At 45.2% G+C, this 17,245-nt stretch overlaps 1 protein-coding gene across 3 annotated transcripts in view; it reads left to right on the top strand.

Annotated features, from left to right (window-relative positions):
• Window positions 1-17,245, top strand: part of Syn3 (synapsin III) — a 444,971-nt gene that overhangs the window by 29,169 nt on the left and 398,557 nt on the right. The gene's annotated exons all lie outside the window — the stretch shown is intronic.

Genomic DNA, 17,245 nt, shown 5'->3' on the forward strand with positions numbered 1-17,245 from the left:
TCTCTCTCTCTCTCTCTCTCTCTCTCTCTCTCTCTCTCTCTCTCTCTCTCTCTCTCTCTCTCTTCCTGCTTCTCTCCCCCTCCTGTCATTAGCTCTGACCATGTGTTCCAGGTGACTGGTGTCCCCGGGTCCCCATCTCGTCTCTTCCTTTGCATTCTCAGGCGCGGTGGCAGGCCTGGGGAGCCCTCCAGAAGCCCCCTTTGTCTCTAGGAAGGAGGCCACTAGTTTTCTGACCCTGCAGAGAAGAGCAGCTGGTGTCTGATTCCAGGTCCTGGCAACGCAGGTGACTCCAAGGCCAGACTCCAAGACGGACCTGGTCCCTTGGTACTCAAAATTGGTCTGCTACTTTACCCCAGGCCCACAGAGAGAGGGTGCACGGGGCACTTGGGGAACGCCAGGCCACTCACTTAGTCCTAGATGGTGAGTGGCGATGGCCCAGGAGGCTCCTAGAGGAGGATCGAGCAGGAGTCAAACACAACCAGCTGGAGAAAGCAGGAAAGCAGAGGGAAGGACAGGGGAGGGGACAGGGAGGTGAAGCCACTGTGTGAGGCCAGGGTCTAGGGGACGGGGCTGTTGGTACCTCTGTGCAATGAACAAGCTCAGCTGAACCTCCCAAGGGAGAAACGTTGCCTGGGAAACCCACAGACCCCCGCCTCGGGCAGACCCAGGCTCGAACCCCAACACCAGGGGGTGGGGGGCAGTGCCACTCAGTTGTCAGGGTTCTGGCCACCAGATCCGGGTCACCTGAGCTTAAATTGCAGCTCTGTCACTTACTAGTGCTGTGACTTTGGGCTTTGATGTCCACACCTGTGAGTAATGATCGAACCCCTACCTGGACAAGGGGAGGTATGAGTCCCTGTGACCCGGCAGAGCCTGGCGGGGCCGTGAGTGCTGTGTGTGCACTCAGTGACCACAGGCCAGGCACCTACCATCACTGGACCTCGACCTCCGCATCTGTGGAGTGGGGGGATGGCGTTTCTTGGCCTGGGCTGTTGGGAGAGTCAGGATCCTCTGTGGACAGCCCGAGCACTATCTCGTTCTTGACAGAGGTCCGTGGCCAGGAGCCGGCCCACCACCCCCACAGCCTCCTCACCCTCACCTTCACCTGCATGTCACCACGTCCCCAGGGAACTTATGGCACAGATGGTCTCTCACTCATGATGCTGTGATTCCATGGTTTTTTGGCTTGACAGTGACACAAAGTGATACCCATTCAGCAGACACTGTGCTACCCAATGAGAATTTCCATCTTTTCTGGGGCTAGTGATGTACCATGCAGTCCTTCCGCTCCATGCGGGCAGTGGCCACGAGCCACGTGAGCACAGGGGAGGTGACTGGTAGTCCCAGGCACCATGCTGTCCTCAGCGATGCTCCGGAGGTCAGGTGGGTTGAGCAGGTTTTCTCCCTACAGATGTTCACTCGCGATGGGACCCACCCCATCCTGACTCAGGAGCGCCTGTACCTCCGGGTGGGCATCTGGCCCCAGCGGCTGCCCGCTCCCACTCTGCTCAGCAGTCTGGTGGGTGGTGCGACCTGGAGAGATGAAGTGGTGTGCTACAACCTGGGGTCACCGTCGCCCTGAAGACTGCCTGCCTTCTGCTGGGAAGCAGGGACTCGGGTGCTCTTCAGGCTCCATGCACAGCTGCACCCTGGGCCTGTCCCTCTGTCACTTGGAAGGCCAGCGACAAGTCCCCTCTGAGTCTGAGACATAGCAGCACCCCACAGACAGCCTCTGGCTGTCACTGAGAGGAAGGATCTGTGCTAAGCCAGGGAAGCTGTGAGGCCATCCCCTGCTCGGCTTCCCCAGCTGATAATGTCCACTGCCTGCCCTGCTGACCACCACCCTGGAGCCTGGACAGGAGAGGACTGGATCCTGGGCTGGGTTCCCTCGTGCTGTGGCCTTGTCTGGTCTGAGCTGGAAGACAGCATTGCACAGAGGGTGCAGGCCTCCTGGGTTGGAGTCGTACCAGACCCACTGCCCTGGGCAAAGCACTTGGTCACCCTGCGCCTCTGTTCCCACATTGGCTCCCCAGAAATGGCATTGACAATGGTTTATATCTCGTGAGGTTGCTACAAGGATTCCGTGAACCAGTGTTGAGTAGAACTCACTTCTCTTTGGTGGGCTCCGCTCTTTTTGTTCACAGGATGAGGTTGGTTAACTAGATCCCCCGAAGATGCTTCTTTAGAATTGTAAGCACTGCGGTGTGTGCATAGGAGTTCTGCTTTTGCCACCAACCTGCTGTGTGATCTTAGATAAGTGACTTAACCCTCTGAGATTTTTATTTTGTTTGTTTAAAAGAAATGATAATGCCTACTTGATGGATTCTAATTAACATCTGAATTAAAAAAGATCTATCAAGATAGATAGATAGATAGATATAGATATATATATATATATATATATATATATATATATATATATNTATATATATATATATATATATATATATATATATATATATATATATATCAGAATGTTTGGCATTTCATTAGTCCTCAATAAATGATATAAATTAATTTGAAATTAGAAAGACTATAAAAGGGAGTCTTATCTGCAGAAGGAGTAGAGTCAACTCCTAGGTCCATTTCAGCTTCAAAATGAAATGAAATGAAACATGCAGAAACAAGAAACAGGAAAGAAAGAAGAGAGGGAAGAAATAAAGGAGAGAGGAAGAGAGGAAAGGAAGAAAGGGAGGATTCATTTCCCAAGAGGAAACCTCCTTTGAAGGTCCCTTTGCAGTTGGAATAATAATTAAAATAACAAGAAAGATGGAGTCGGTGCTTCCCGTCTTGGATTCGCTGAGCACATACAGGAAGAGGCACGGCAGCTCTTCCTGAGAGGACCCCAGGCCCTTGTTGCCCACCAGAAAGGGTCCTGCTGCGGCCCCCTGTCCTGCCACACTCTGCACCCGGAGGCACACCCAGACCTAGAAGGTCCTCTTCATTCAGGGGGTCCAGATGCCCTGTTTCCCAGCTGGTTGCTGAAGAGTGCGACCTTCAGGGGCACAGCACATCCCCTCGTCCGTGTGTCCAGACACTCAGATGTTGCCCCAGATGCCCGTTTTCCCAAAGGCACGCGCTGGCCACGTTTATTCAGCGTCAGGATGCGTGATCTCTGGGGTTCCTCCAGTGAGGATTTGGGGAGCAGGGTGCTGTCAGCCCTGGTTCTGGAAGTGGGTACAGATGGCTCTCAGCCAGGTAGATGGGCAGCCATGGCTCTGGATTCTCACCACTCTCCCAGGAGTCGGGCAGCTGATCTTCCCAGAGGCAAGAGGACCCCAGACAAAGACTAAGATTCAAGGCAGAGACCGGACATGAGGGCCTTGCTGGATTACCGGGAGCCGTTGAAATGGAGAGCCCAACTGGTTAAAGAAGAGAGAGGAAACTGAGCCCAGTTTCAAATTTTTATTTTGGGGGTAACAAGGAGAGCACAAGAATCTGGGGCGCCCTTGGACACCAAACTCTGAGTCTGACGAGCAGGAAGTGTGATGAGTTGACCATCTATCCATATCAGACAGAGCCACAGAGAATATGGAGTAGAATGTTCTCAGAAAAGAGAGGAAACCCTGCCTTTATTCACTTATTCTATTATTTTCCAACAGCCTACCGTGTTCTATGGATGCAAAGTTGAAATACTGATGTCACCCTCCCTGAGCATGATATTCAAGCCAGTGACCACTGTCAGGAGCCAGTACTCTGACAAACAGCACAGGCTCACGACGGCATGAACGACAAGTGTCTGTTCTGCTCAGGTGACTTAAGGTTGCCTGGGAGTTGGCTGATCTTGGCTGGGCACATCTGGGTGGATCTAACTGCAGCCTGAGTCCGGGTCTCCTCTGCGTGTCTCTCTTCCTTCTTGGATCTGAGGGCCAGCCCAGACGTGTTCTCACGGCAATGGCAGAGGTGCAGGAGGGCAAGGAGAAAGAATGACATGATGTCTCTTTAGCTCATGGTTCGAGACGTTAACTCACATGTGTTCCCTGATTCATCAAAACCAGTCATGTGACGGGGCCTGAAGTCGGAGGGCCAGGGTCTCTACTGGGGGGAACTGAGAAGTCACTTGGCTACCCGGCAGCTGCTGAGAGGGGCGAAGAACTGTGGCTAATAATTCAAACGTGAATCACCCACCTCGATCAAGCATATTTGTGTGATTAGATCTTGTTTTAGTCAGCATTTTTGCCATTGTGACTAAAAGACCTAACAAAAAAATTTTAGGGAAGTAAAAGTTTATCTGGGAGCTCATCCTTTCAGGGGTCGCAGTCCACAGAAGGCCAACCCAATTGCTCTGGGCCAGAGGAGGGGCAGACCGTCATGGAGGAAGGGCATGGCAGAGGAAAGCAATGGGAAATATGGCACCAGTAAGCAGAGAGTGTCTACTGCACTCACACGACAAAATGTACACCCCAAAGGCATTCCCCCAGTGACCCACCTCCTCCAGCCACACCCTACCTGCCTTCAGTTACCACCAGTTAATCTCTATCAGGGGATAAATGCACCCATTAGGTTAAGGCTGTGACAAGATAACCCCAACCATTCATCCCCACAGCTTCTTGGATTGTCTCACACATGAGTTTTGGGGGGACACCTAATATCAAAACCATAGCACAGATCACTAAATGCTGGTAAAATGGACATTCCGAGAAAAAATTTGGGGTGTGATAAAAATTGGAAAAGTTCTAACCGTCTTTTCCTGTACCCTAGTGTATCATTTTGAAAATCCTGAGGGGATGAGCTTCCCATTTTGGAGAATTGGAGAATCTGGTCTGGGGAAATGGTTCCCCAAATCTGGTGCTTAGGGAATGGCAGTGAATCACTGGGATCGTTTGGAGAGCATGCGAACATGTGGAGTCCAGGCTCCCCATCCCGTCCAGGCCACAGGATCAGAGCCTGAGATGAAGGCTGGCCATCCACATTGCTTAGAAAGTTCCCCAGGTGAAATGCGTGCATGTTAGGGTTTGATACTTGAAAATTGACAAAGCAATAAGTCTAGGAGGGAAGGAAACCCAGGAGCTGTCTCTCAGGAAAATGCTCCCATGTATCCACCTGCAGGTTGCAGGGGTGGCCCTCAAAGCCACACTGAACGGACAATGCAGCAGCGGAGTCCTGAGAAACAACAAGACTTCACCATGCCTCAGAGAAGAAGACTGCATCAGGCAGGGCTTGCTCCAGGTGTGAAGGTCACTCTGCAGATAGAAGCTGCCATCAGGGAGCAGGTGAGGGCATTCACCCTCAGGAGAGGACCTTGCCAGTGTCCTAGATGACCATCCTAGAGGTGCCCACCTCTCTGGCCCCAGTTTGGAATGATAACATTCAGAAGTAGGGTTGGGAAATACACCAGAACAAACATAACTTATCTTAGGGTAAGCTGGCCTTGCTAGAGAGCACCTTAATCAATTTTGAAGGGCCTATCATGAGCAGTGGTCACAGAGGGACACAGGACCATGACTGAGCTGCAGACCTCAGTGTGTCGAGGGTCAGATTTGGGACACAACCATGATGCAAAGTCTGGATAAGTCAGAGGCAGGTGGCATGGTGACAAGTGGGTGCTGCCTGGTGAGCCTTGTGCATCCTGTGCCTAAATAAATCCTGGGATTATCTTGGGGATAATTCAGTTATAATTGCCTTATAAACTTAGGATTTAAAGACTTAATTTGTCCAATGTCAATGCTTATATTCATGACTTTGTTTTTTTGAACTGTTTTGGCGTTTCTCCATTTGAATATATTTTGGGTGGGGAGGTGACTGCAGATAAATGGAAGAATGTCACCTCTCCTGACTTCAAGCAGACCCTCCCACAAATGTCCCAAAAGCGCTGGTGCAGAAAGCTCCCGCACCTGTGAATTCTAGCTCCAAAGTCTGAATCCTTCTTGTCTGGCATCCACGGTGTCCCACGAGCAGATACCACTTACAGGAGGTCAAGGCCTGCGTGGGTGGGTTTGAACTCTAAGAGCCCATGCCTGCCCGTCGGTGTGGCTGGACAAGAGTTTGCTCACAGAAGGCCCAGCAGGTCTGCAGGTGTGAACAGAGTAGCTCACGTGGCAGCAGAGTGGTTGACCTTTCCTTAAAGAACTTTAACGTGACAGCCATGCACTTTGAGTGACAGCTCACAGGTTCTCGGCCTCACCTGAGGCTCTCTCACTTTCCCATGATCATCAATACACCGAGGAAACTCAGGCCATGCTGTCCCCATGAATCTTCCAGCTTTTTACCCAAACACTGGTTCCTGACGGGGGAGACAAAAAAAATTACCTTAGCACACATTGGGTGGACGGTAGAGTGAGGCGTTGGTAGGGTGTTTGAGTGGAGGCAGGGCCACTAAAATGAAAGGAGCCAGAGTCTCCTACGTTTTGTCAGTTTTGGTTCACCTGAGGTTTATCTGTCAGGCACTGAGAGGTGCTTCCTTCAGTACAGTAGCACTTCTACTTTTTGCAAAGACAGGTGAAGACAGTTGAATTTTGTTCCTGTTATTTTAAAGCATGCTCACTTAATAAATAGTTATCGATGCCCAACTGTGTCCTGGGCACCGTTCTTGGTTCTTGAGACACATCAGTGAACACATCAGACAATGGCCCTTGCTCTTAGGGAGGTAGCCCTCTATCAGAAGGAGCAGGAAGCGAACAATAAGCAGAATAAATAATTTCTATGGTTTATTGATGAGGGTGGAGGCTATGGAAAAGAATGAACGTGTGGAGCAGAGGGGTGGGGGTCCAAAGTACCAGATGGTGGCTCCCAGAAGGGAGGCCTCAGGAGAGGGTGGCATTCAGGCAAAGACCTGAAGGAGGTGAAGCGTGAGCAGGCAGGTGTCTGGAGAGGCCGAGTTCCTGCTGAGGAACAGCCAGTGTGCAGGCAGCCTATGACAGGAAGCTCCACGCTAGAATTCACCTTCTCTGCTTGTTCTGTGAGAAATGCGCCGGGCTTTGAATCTTCCCTATCTAGTGCACCATGGTAGGCCCTCCAGGTGTCCGCCTGCAGAACACTAGGACTTTGACCTTTGCAGAGCATTTTAAAAATCAAAAAAAACAATTTCATGGGGAGTGGGGAGACGGTCCTTATCTTGGTGGTGGGTACATGAATGTATGACAATTCATAAAGCTATATGGACCCCCGAGGTCTATTTTATTCCATGTTAGCTTAAAACATAAGTATTTTGAAAAGCACTTCAGTACATTTTACTTTGGTTCTTTCAAAGACCTATGGCACCGTATTGATATTCACGGTTTTCAGATGAAGAGCCTGTGGTCGAGAGGTTGCTCAGCTGCTAGTGGCAGAGCGAGGTCTCAAAGTCAGATCCATTCCATAAGCTCGTTCTCGTATCAATACTGTAGTCCCTACCACAAAGCCTTCCAAACTAGAGTAACCACACTGCCTCTGGCACTGTCTGAAAACCAGCAAGATAATGACCACACCTGACACCGGTCGCTCACCATGCGCCAGGCTCTGGGTACCTTGCCAATGCCAAGTCCCTTAATTCTCACAAGAGCCTCTGAGACATGGACTGTTCTGTTACCTCCATGTACACATGAGGACCCTGAGGCACAGGGAGGCCGGGTAGCTTTTTTGAGGCCTTGTGTGTAGTCAGTGGCAGATCTGAAACCCACAGGAGCTGTTCCTAGGGCTATAAGCTCAGCCAAGTGCCGAAGCTGTGGTGGCCCTCACCCAGGGCTCGGGGAAGAGCTTTGAAGGCTCCCTTTTAGGTAGGACTTGGGTTTATGGTAAGTGTAGAATGGGATTTTTATGACCAAGTCTTACCAAAAAGTACCCTCCTTTCTTTTTTCATGGTGCCTAATATTCCACCACTGGAGTCAGTTCACTGGGCCTCGAAGACCAAGTGGGAGGGTTGCTTGACATTCTTATGCCTCGTACTCATACCTTTGGAAGAGTTCTGCTAACTGGTGTGATGGCACTGAGGTGGGCAGAGCATCTGGCCTCACTCCTCTTCACCCTCTCTTGCCCCTGAGTTCCCATCTGTGTCCAAGGCTCCTCTGAGTTAGCACTTCCAATGGTGAGATCCTGCCCAGAGGTCTGATCTTTGGGGGTGAGGTGCTGAGAGAGGCCAGGAGGGAGGAAGATACATTTGGCAGGACGTACAGGATTCAGAAACAAACCTCACAACATTCTCAAATAACCAAGGAGCGTGTCTATGAGAACGGATCCCAAGGGAGCCGTTCAGTGGAAACATCCTAAGGTTCTGTGTGCGATGCAGCTAACGCCTGAGGTCACTGGGGTTGAGGGCACCCGGGGCCTAGAAGCCTTTTTGGTGCTCACAGAATATGTGGGCATTAATGACAATCTAGCAAGAGAGGCCAGGGCGAAAGCCTGTACCCTGGTCGGACTGAAAAATGCCACCAGGGACAATGATAGTGTGTCATCAGCATTTGCATAACTGCTCATGGCTCAAAAGCACTTGGGGGCATTCTTTCATTTGATCTTCCCAACAGCCTCATAGAGTTCAATAATAATAAGCCATGGTAATGAATAATGAGAGCAATTAGTAGGCAGAGTGCATGTCATTCCAGGCTCTGCACTGTGACATCTGTCACCTCACTCCGTGTTCACATTCATTGGCAAAGAAACCATTCTTTTTAGCCCTATTGGAAACTGAGGCACAGAGGTCAATAAGTCTCCTAGCTCTGCATTAGGAAGCGGCAGAGCCAGGACGGGAACCCAGGCCTGCCTGTCCCTGGAGCCCGCCCTCTCATTAACTCTCTCCTGGCCTCCCTGGGCATCATGAGCCAGGCAGTGAGGAAGAGGGGATCTAGTGGGATCCGGGAAGCAGGCAGAGGGAAAAGCCCCATACATGAAAGACACAGATTTGGGGAAGGGCAGGACTCATTGGAAGAGGTCGAGATGGAGAGTAAAAGGGAAACACTAAAGAAAATGGCAGTGACCGAACCATGAAGTCCTTCTGTGTTCGGGGCTTCCGTGTAAGGGCTGCAGTCTAGAAAGCTCTCTTCAGCTCTTCTGTGGAAAGGTGATTGACCGGCTGAGGCTGGAAGGAGGGAGGGAGGCTGTGGCAACAGGCAAATGGGGAGAGCTTTCAGCAGCATGAAATGATGGAGAGGAGGGGCCAGTGTCAGAGATGTCTGGGGAGATTGAATTCGTGGGACCTGGTGTCTCAGTGGCTGAAACCCACGAGGGCTAAGGAGGCGCCACATAGGAGACTCGGGTTTCTGGCCTGAGTTGATGGGTGCTGCTACTGTTCCCGCAAGTGGGAAGACCAGGCACATGAACGCACCTGAGAGTGAGCAAGTAAATGAACCTGGGGGTCGAGGAGACACAGGAGAAGAGATGTCCACTTTCCTGTCTGGGAGATCCGTTGCTCATCTCTCACCAAAGTAGCTAAAGCACCCGGGATGGCTTGTCTTCTTACTAAGCGCTTGTCACCTTGACATAACCTGTAACCCGGTGGTTTTATTTCTGACTCCTGGATTCACCACCAAGTCTGAGGTGTCTTTCAACCTTCTTTTACCCTGTGTATATACACTACCCTATGTCGTCTCTCTTCACACCTCCAAGAAGCTAGTTTGCAAACGTTGTCTGATAAATTGTTGGGATTTATTTTTCTTATCTGGTATGGCCACTCCTGCCCTCTAGTGGCCAAAGGAGGGACAGCATGAGCTGTCCAGGGACCTCCCTGGGTCTATCCCCCAGTGTTTCTGTCCTGCTTTTCCCATGGTCTTCCTCACCAGAATCCCTCTCATTCACTCCTTGTCCCAGAATCAGATTACGCTTGGTATGAAAAAGATAACTAGTGTCCTAATTGTCACTCACAAGAAGTGAGAGACTTACAGAAGAGGAAAAGACTTTGGAGATTACATTATTCAGCTTCTTTCTCTTACACTGAAAAACCAAATGACTGCTGCAACCCCATAACTTGCCTGGCCTCCTCCAATTACAGTCCTTCCTGACCTTTTGTGGATACATCCCAAGACCCTCAGTGGATTCCTGAAACCACAGATGATACTGAATCCTATACTATGTTTTCCCAATGCACACCTATGATGAACTTTAATTTATAAATTGGGCACAGTAAGAGATTAACAACAGTTAACTAATATTAAAATAGGACAATTATAACAATATACTACAATAAGTCATGTTAATATGATCTCTCAAAATTCGTACTGTGTTTTCATCTTTTCAGTTAAAAGACGCACTTTACAGCTTGCACTGCTCTTCCACTTTGCAGCTACTGTTAAGTAAAATACTGGTCCCTTGAATACAAGCATTGAGATACTGTGATAGTCAATCTGATAACCAAAAGGACTACTAAGTGACTAACAGGAAGGTAGCATATACAATGTGGATACACTGAGTGGGATGGAGCCGCAAAGTGTAAGATGTCGTCACATTACTCCGAATGGCATGCAGTGAACCCAGACTGTGGCAGAGATGTTTGAGGAGATTGAATTCATGGGACCTGGTGTCTCAGTGGCTGAAACCCATGAGGGTTTATTTCTGAATTTTAAGAATTGTTTATTTCTGAAATTTTTCATTTAGTAATAACTTTGGACTACAACTGAAAGGGATTGATTGAAACCACAAAAAATGAACCTGCATATGGTGGGGGTGACGATGAACATATTACCCTCAGTTTCTTTCCCACACTGTGGCCAGCTAGACGAGATCAGGGATTGTTCTTATTTGTAATCCTTTCCCAACTGGATTAAAACCAGATTCTTCCCACTATGGTCTTTTGTGATCTGATCCCTCTCTACTTCTGTAAATACTTTCTTCTAAGAAATCTTATTTTTACTCCCCAGTAAAGCTCATCTTCCTTCTCTTATTCAAATGTGCCTGACCCTTTCCTACCTGGAATCTTTGCATATGGGCTTCAATTTTTCCATTCTTTATATCTCAGCTTACAGTTTACTTCCTGGAAGAAATGGATTGTTTTTTGTTACTTTTAACATGATATTATACAGTGAAAACTCTAAAGACTCCCTAAAAATGTTAGTACTGATTTTCAAACTTAGCAAAGTTGTAATTCACTAAAAAAAAAAAAAAGCAAAAATCTGCAGAATTTTTTCACACTAACAGTGGATTACCTGAAAATGAAAGTAAGAAACTAACTCTATTTCAGAAGAGCATAGAAAAATAAAATGCTTTTTAAAAAAAATATTCTTTAGTTGTTAATGGATCTTTTATTTATTTATATGCAGTGCTGAGGATTGAACCCAGGGCCTCACACGTGCCAGGCAAGCGCTCTACCACTGAGCCACAACTCCTGCCCCCTAACATACTTTTAAATAAATTTAATCAGTGAGGTGAGAATATCTGTGTACTGAAGACTATAAAATATTAATGAAAACGTTGTAGATGACTCAAATAAATGAAAAGATATCCTATGTTCATGGATTATACGAATTAACATTGTTAGAGTGTCCATACCACCCAAAGAGGTCTACAAATTCAATACATTCCAAAGTCATTTTTCATCAAAATAGGAAAAAAAATTCTAAAATTTGTATCATACCATAAGAGACTGTGAATAAGCAGTGAAATCTTGAACAACAACAACAAAAACCTGAATGCATCATATTATCTGAATTCAAAATAGATTACAAAACAATAGTAATCAAAATAGCATGTTGCTGACAGAAAAAGAGGTATGCTGACCAACCAATCAGAGCTCAGTTGAGAGCCCAGAAATAAACTAATGCACTTATGGTTATTTTTTTAAAAACAAACTTGCCAAGAACATATGCAATGGAGAAAAAAAAATAATCTCTTCAATAAAATATATTAGAGAAATCAGATATCCATAAACAGAAGGATGAAACTGGATCCATATATCATACCATATATAAAAATCAAATGGAAATGAACTAATACTGGTGTAATACCTGAAATTGTAAGACTACCAGGAGAAAACCATGACTTTGGTTTAAGCAATGACTTCTTGGATATGTTCCCCTAAGCACAGGCAACAAAAGCAAAAATAAACAAACGGGATTGCATCTGACTAAAAATCTTCTGCACATCTAAGGAAGGAATTAATAGGGTGAAATGACAACCTATGGATTGAGAGAAAATATTTGCAAATTATACATCTTATAAGAAGCTAATATCCAAATATATATGAGGAGCTCAAACAATTCAACAGCAAGAAAACAAGAATCTCAACCGAAATATAGGCAAAGCACCTGAACAGACAGTTCTCAAAAGAAGACATATAAATGGTCAAAAGGTACATGAAAAAAATGATCATCAGTCGTCATCAGAGAAATACAAGTGAAAACAGTGAGATATCACGTCCTACCTGCTAGGATGTGTAATTGTTTTTAAAAATTTAAGATAGGTGTGGCAAGGGTGTGGAGAATGGGGAACTTTGGGATAGGTAGGTGGGGATCTAAATTAATACAGCCATTGTGGACCACAGTGTGGAGGTGCAGAAAACTAAAAATAGTACTATGGCTTGGATAATATGTGTTCTCCACAGGCCCGTGAGTTGAAGGCTTGGTCCCTGGTGCAGTTTTGGTTAAGGTTGGGGCTTTGGGGAGGTGATTGGATCATGAGGTCTCTGATCTCCTGTAGGCATTGATCCATTGAAGGATTTTTTTGGTGGGGGGGGGATTACTAGGGATTGAACTCAGGGGCACTCAACCACTGAGCCATGTCCCCAGCCCTAGTTTGCATTTTATTTAGAGACAGGGTGTCACTGAGTTGCTTAGTGCCTCGCTTTTGCGGAAGCTGACTTTGAACTCATGATCCTCCAGTCTCAGCCTCCCAAGCTGCGGGGCTTACAGGGGTGGGTCACTGCACCCGGCCATTGATGGATTTCTTTTTATTCCTTTTAAATTCTAATTTGTTATATATGACAGCAGAATGCAATTCAATTCATATTACTCAAATAGAGCACAGTTTTTCATGTCTCTAGTTGTAGCATTGATGGATTTTTAAATTATTGGTGAAGGAAGATTTAGGATGTGGGGCCTAGTTGGAGGAATTAGGCCATTGGGGTGTGCCCTTGAGGGGGACATCTTATCCCCATAGCCTCCCTCTCTCTTCTTGCTTTCCTTGTTTCCTGGCTGCCATAAAGTGAGCAGCTTCCCTCTGTCACACGTTTCTGACATGAGGTATGGCCTTACCACAGGCCTAAAAGCTTCCAGTCCAAGAAGCTATGCTCTAAAACTCTGAAACTGTGAACCAGAATAAACCTTTTTTCCTATAAGTCTTCTCAAGTATTTTGTCATAGCAGTGGAAAGCTGACTAACGCACATTGAATTATCACATGATGCAGCATTCTCACTTCTGGGTATACATCCAAAGGAATTGAAATTGAAAAGATATCTTCACTCCTGCTTATTTCAGCATTATTCACAGTGGCCAAGATGTAAAATCAACATCAGCATCTATCATTGCATGAATGGATAAAGAAAATGTGATATAAATGTGCAACCGAATACTAGTCAACCATCAAAATACGGAAATTTTGCCATTTGCAGCCACACAGTTGAACATGTTAAGGGAAGTGAGCCAGGCACAGAAATAAAAATACTTGTGTGTGGAATCAAAAAAGTCAAACTCATGGAAAAGCAGAATGACATTTACCCAGACAGTGAGAGGGAGTGGGTGGGGAAAGGGATACCTCTGATGAAAGGTTCAAAGTTTAACTAGACAGGAAGAGTGAGCTTCAGTTATCCGTTGTGTTGACAATGGTGGGTATTAAATGCACAAGGCACTGTATATTTCAATATTGCTTAAAGAAGAATAGATTTCAAGTTATTTTGTCACCAAAAAGGAAGTATGTGAGGGGGCTGATTTTTAAAATTTGCTTGATGTAATTATTCCACAATATAAACACATGTCACAATATCATATGGTACCCCACAAATATATGTAAATATTATTTATCCATTAATTCTCTTGAAAAATTTGTCTCTTCAGAGAGGCCTTCCCTGACCTCCTATCTGAATAGTCCCTGCCCCGTGTCGATCCCCACGGCAGCACCCCACGTATTCCTTACTGACACTGGCCCCAAACCATAGCTGTTCCTTTTTCCTGGGCCACCCAGTGGGGAGACTGTCAGGAGGAGTCTTGGCCATCACTGGAGTGGGTCAAAAGATTCTAAGAGATGAATCTTCTGAGAGCGGGGAATGCCCACCCGTGTGAGGTGGACAGAGCTCCCAAAGATCAAGCTGTTAGATAAACTCTAAGGTCCCTTCCCCTCTGATGTTTTGTCAACTTTCCATCCAGTACTTTTTAAGTGGAAGAGATTAGTCCCAGTCATGATCCGTAGCTGGTGTGGATCTAGCCCTCTCAGAGATGATAATTGTATACTCTGCACAAAATATTTTAAAGAAACTACTGGAGGTCGCTGGAGAGAAACAAAGAGTCGATAGAATGTGGAGGGAACTTGGCCCTTGAAAGAAGAGAGTCACACACACTAAGTTAGACCGGAGGAGGAGGAGGGCTGCTTGCGTGGTACATCCAGAACTAAGTCAGAGAGCTCAATTGTGTGGGATTTACAAGTGAGTGGGCAGGGTACACACTAACAGAGTAGGGGGAGAATAGGAAAATCTAAAGAGGAGCCCAGCTGTAGGCTCCCAGTAAGGTGGACGGAGGCCTCTGTTGACCATGTTCTGCAGTCCAACCCTGAAGCAGCCCTGTTTTGCTTTTTATTCAAGCCTAGAGTTGTTATCATGTCTTCAATAAAAGTCTTGCTTTTGTCACTATAGGAGTGCCACCTCCCGGGGGAACCTAACTTACAACCATCTGATTGATCTCTTTAGGACATTGCATCCAACAACTGCAACATGCCTGGTCTTTTCAAGTCCATATGGAACGGTCATCAAGATGGACCCTATGAACCAGGATATTAGTCTCAAGGATTGTCAAAGGATTCAAACCTCATAGACTATGTTCGCTAATCACAAATGAATTGTATTAAAAACAAGAGCAAGAAAATATATAAAAGAGCACTGAAACCCGGAAGATAAACACATGTTTAAACCGCACATGGGTCAAAATTGTTATAGGGAAAATTGACAATAATTTGAAATTAAATGATAAGAAAAATATGACATAGCAAATTACTTTGGATGCGTCTAAAGCAGTACTTAGAGGATGGTGCATTGCTTTAAATGTTTATGTTAGTGAATAAGAAAATTCAAGAATTGGTGATCTGTGCTTCCGTCTTAAAATTCTAGAAGACAGAGGAGCATGTTAAACTTAAAAATAAGGAGAAGAAAGGAGGTAATAAATGACAAGAAAAAGTGAAGTAGAAAGCAAAGGAGAAAGTTAAAGAGACCATAAGTTGGTTCTATAAGAGATCAATAAAATGTGTAAATTCTTAGCAACACTGATCCATCTAAAAGAAAAATATACCAACATCAGGAAAATTAAGAGGAATCATGAAGATCCTACATCAAAAAAAGAAATATTACAAACAACTTTATGCCAATAAATTTCACAACTAAGATGAGACAAATAAGTTGCTTGAAGTCACATATTTGCCAAAACTGATATAAAATGAAACAGGAAATATGAATGGATTTATAAAAGAGATTGAATTCATTATTAAAAACTGTCCCATGAAGAAGAACCAAGCCCATATGGCTTGACTATTGAATTTTGCTAATAATTTGAAAAAAATACCAATACTACACAAATAGAAAAGGAAAGAACACCTCTCAACACTACTTGATGAAACCAACAGTGCTTGGTGCCAAAGATATTACCAAGAAAAAACTACAGAGCAGTCTCTTGTGTCATAAAATTTGGGCACAAAAGTCCACAGCAAAAGAGTGTCAAATTGTACCTAAAATATATGTATATAAAAGATTCATTCACTATGACCAAGGGGAATTTATCCCAAGAGTGAAAATTTGGTTTAACAGTTACAAATCAATCAAATGTAATTCACCACATTAAGCAAATAAATGATTTCAGAAATCATATAATACTCTCAACATATTTAGTAAATATCTTAGAAAATTCAATACCTATTCATGATAAATTCTCATGGGCAACTGAGAGTACCAGGGAGCTGCCTTGATATGATAAAGTGCATTTATAAAAACCTATAGTCAGGGTCATACTAGTAGAGATGTAAAATGGCTTTTCCCCAAGACTGGGAACAAATTAAATATGTTTCCCCGCCATTTCTATTCGGTACTGGTGGTTCTAGCTAGAATAATGAGAAGTGAAAGTAGAGAAAGCATTAAGATTGGAAAGAGAGAAGGGAAGAGCTGTTTACAGATGACGTGATTGTTTAAATACACAACCCTAAGGGATCTGTAAACGACTAGTGGAAGCAATACTTGAATTTAATTAGCTTGTTAATATATTGTCAATATAAACCTTCATAGATTAGAAGTCATGGTGCTCCCAAACTGGAAGCATTTCAAATGGCCATCAAAAAGAGAATGGAATGAAAACTTGAGGTTTGTTTATCCAGTGGAAAGCCACTCAGGGATTAAAATAGAATGGCTGTTGAATCATGCAGCATCGATGAAGCTCAGAACGAGTATGCTGTGGGAAAGAAGTCATTAACCAAAGAGTCATATATATGATCGCATTTATATGAAGTTCAAGGACAGGGAAATTAATAAGTGATGTCACACATCCTGTTTTCCTATGGGCGGGGTGTGGATAAACCAGAAGGGGGCGCAAAAGAACTTTCTCAAGTGATAGACTCTTGTAGCAGCATATGCATTTACCAAAACTCAAAGAATTGTACAGTTAACACTGTGCAGTCTAAGTAAATTGTATTACAATACAAAATATAACTAAATTCCATTAAAAAGTCATTGTTCTCAATAGGATACTTTGATCTTAAGTCAACAAGTTGTTTCTTTTAAAATTTTGTTTTCTACTCAAAGAAGAAATCATGTGTGTATTAGCCTGTTCTAGTTGCCATAACAAAATACCCTGAACTGGGTGGCTTCAAAACAACAGAAATTTACTTTCTCAGAGTTCTGGAGGCTGGAAGTCCTAGCTCAGGGTGCCAGCATGGTGGGGTTCTGGTAAGGGCTCTCTGCCTGGTTTGCAGATGGCTGCCTGTCACCTGTGTCTTTACACGGGCCCTGTGAAAGGCCCGTGGAGAGTGCTCTCCAATGTCACTTTTTGCAAGAATTCTACTCCCATAGCAAGGGCCCCACACCTATGACAGATCTAACCCTAATCACCTCCTGAAGGCCTTGTCTCCAGATACCAACACATAGGGATTAGGTCTTCGGCACATGAATTCGAGGGACTATATTTCAGTCAGTAGCAACATGCATTCTGGAAAACTTGGAAA

This window comes from Marmota marmota, unplaced genomic scaffold (genome assembly GCF_001458135.2).
Source record: "Marmota marmota marmota unplaced genomic scaffold, marMar, whole genome shotgun sequence".
Lineage (NCBI taxonomy): Eukaryota > Metazoa > Chordata > Mammalia > Rodentia > Sciuridae > Marmota > Marmota marmota.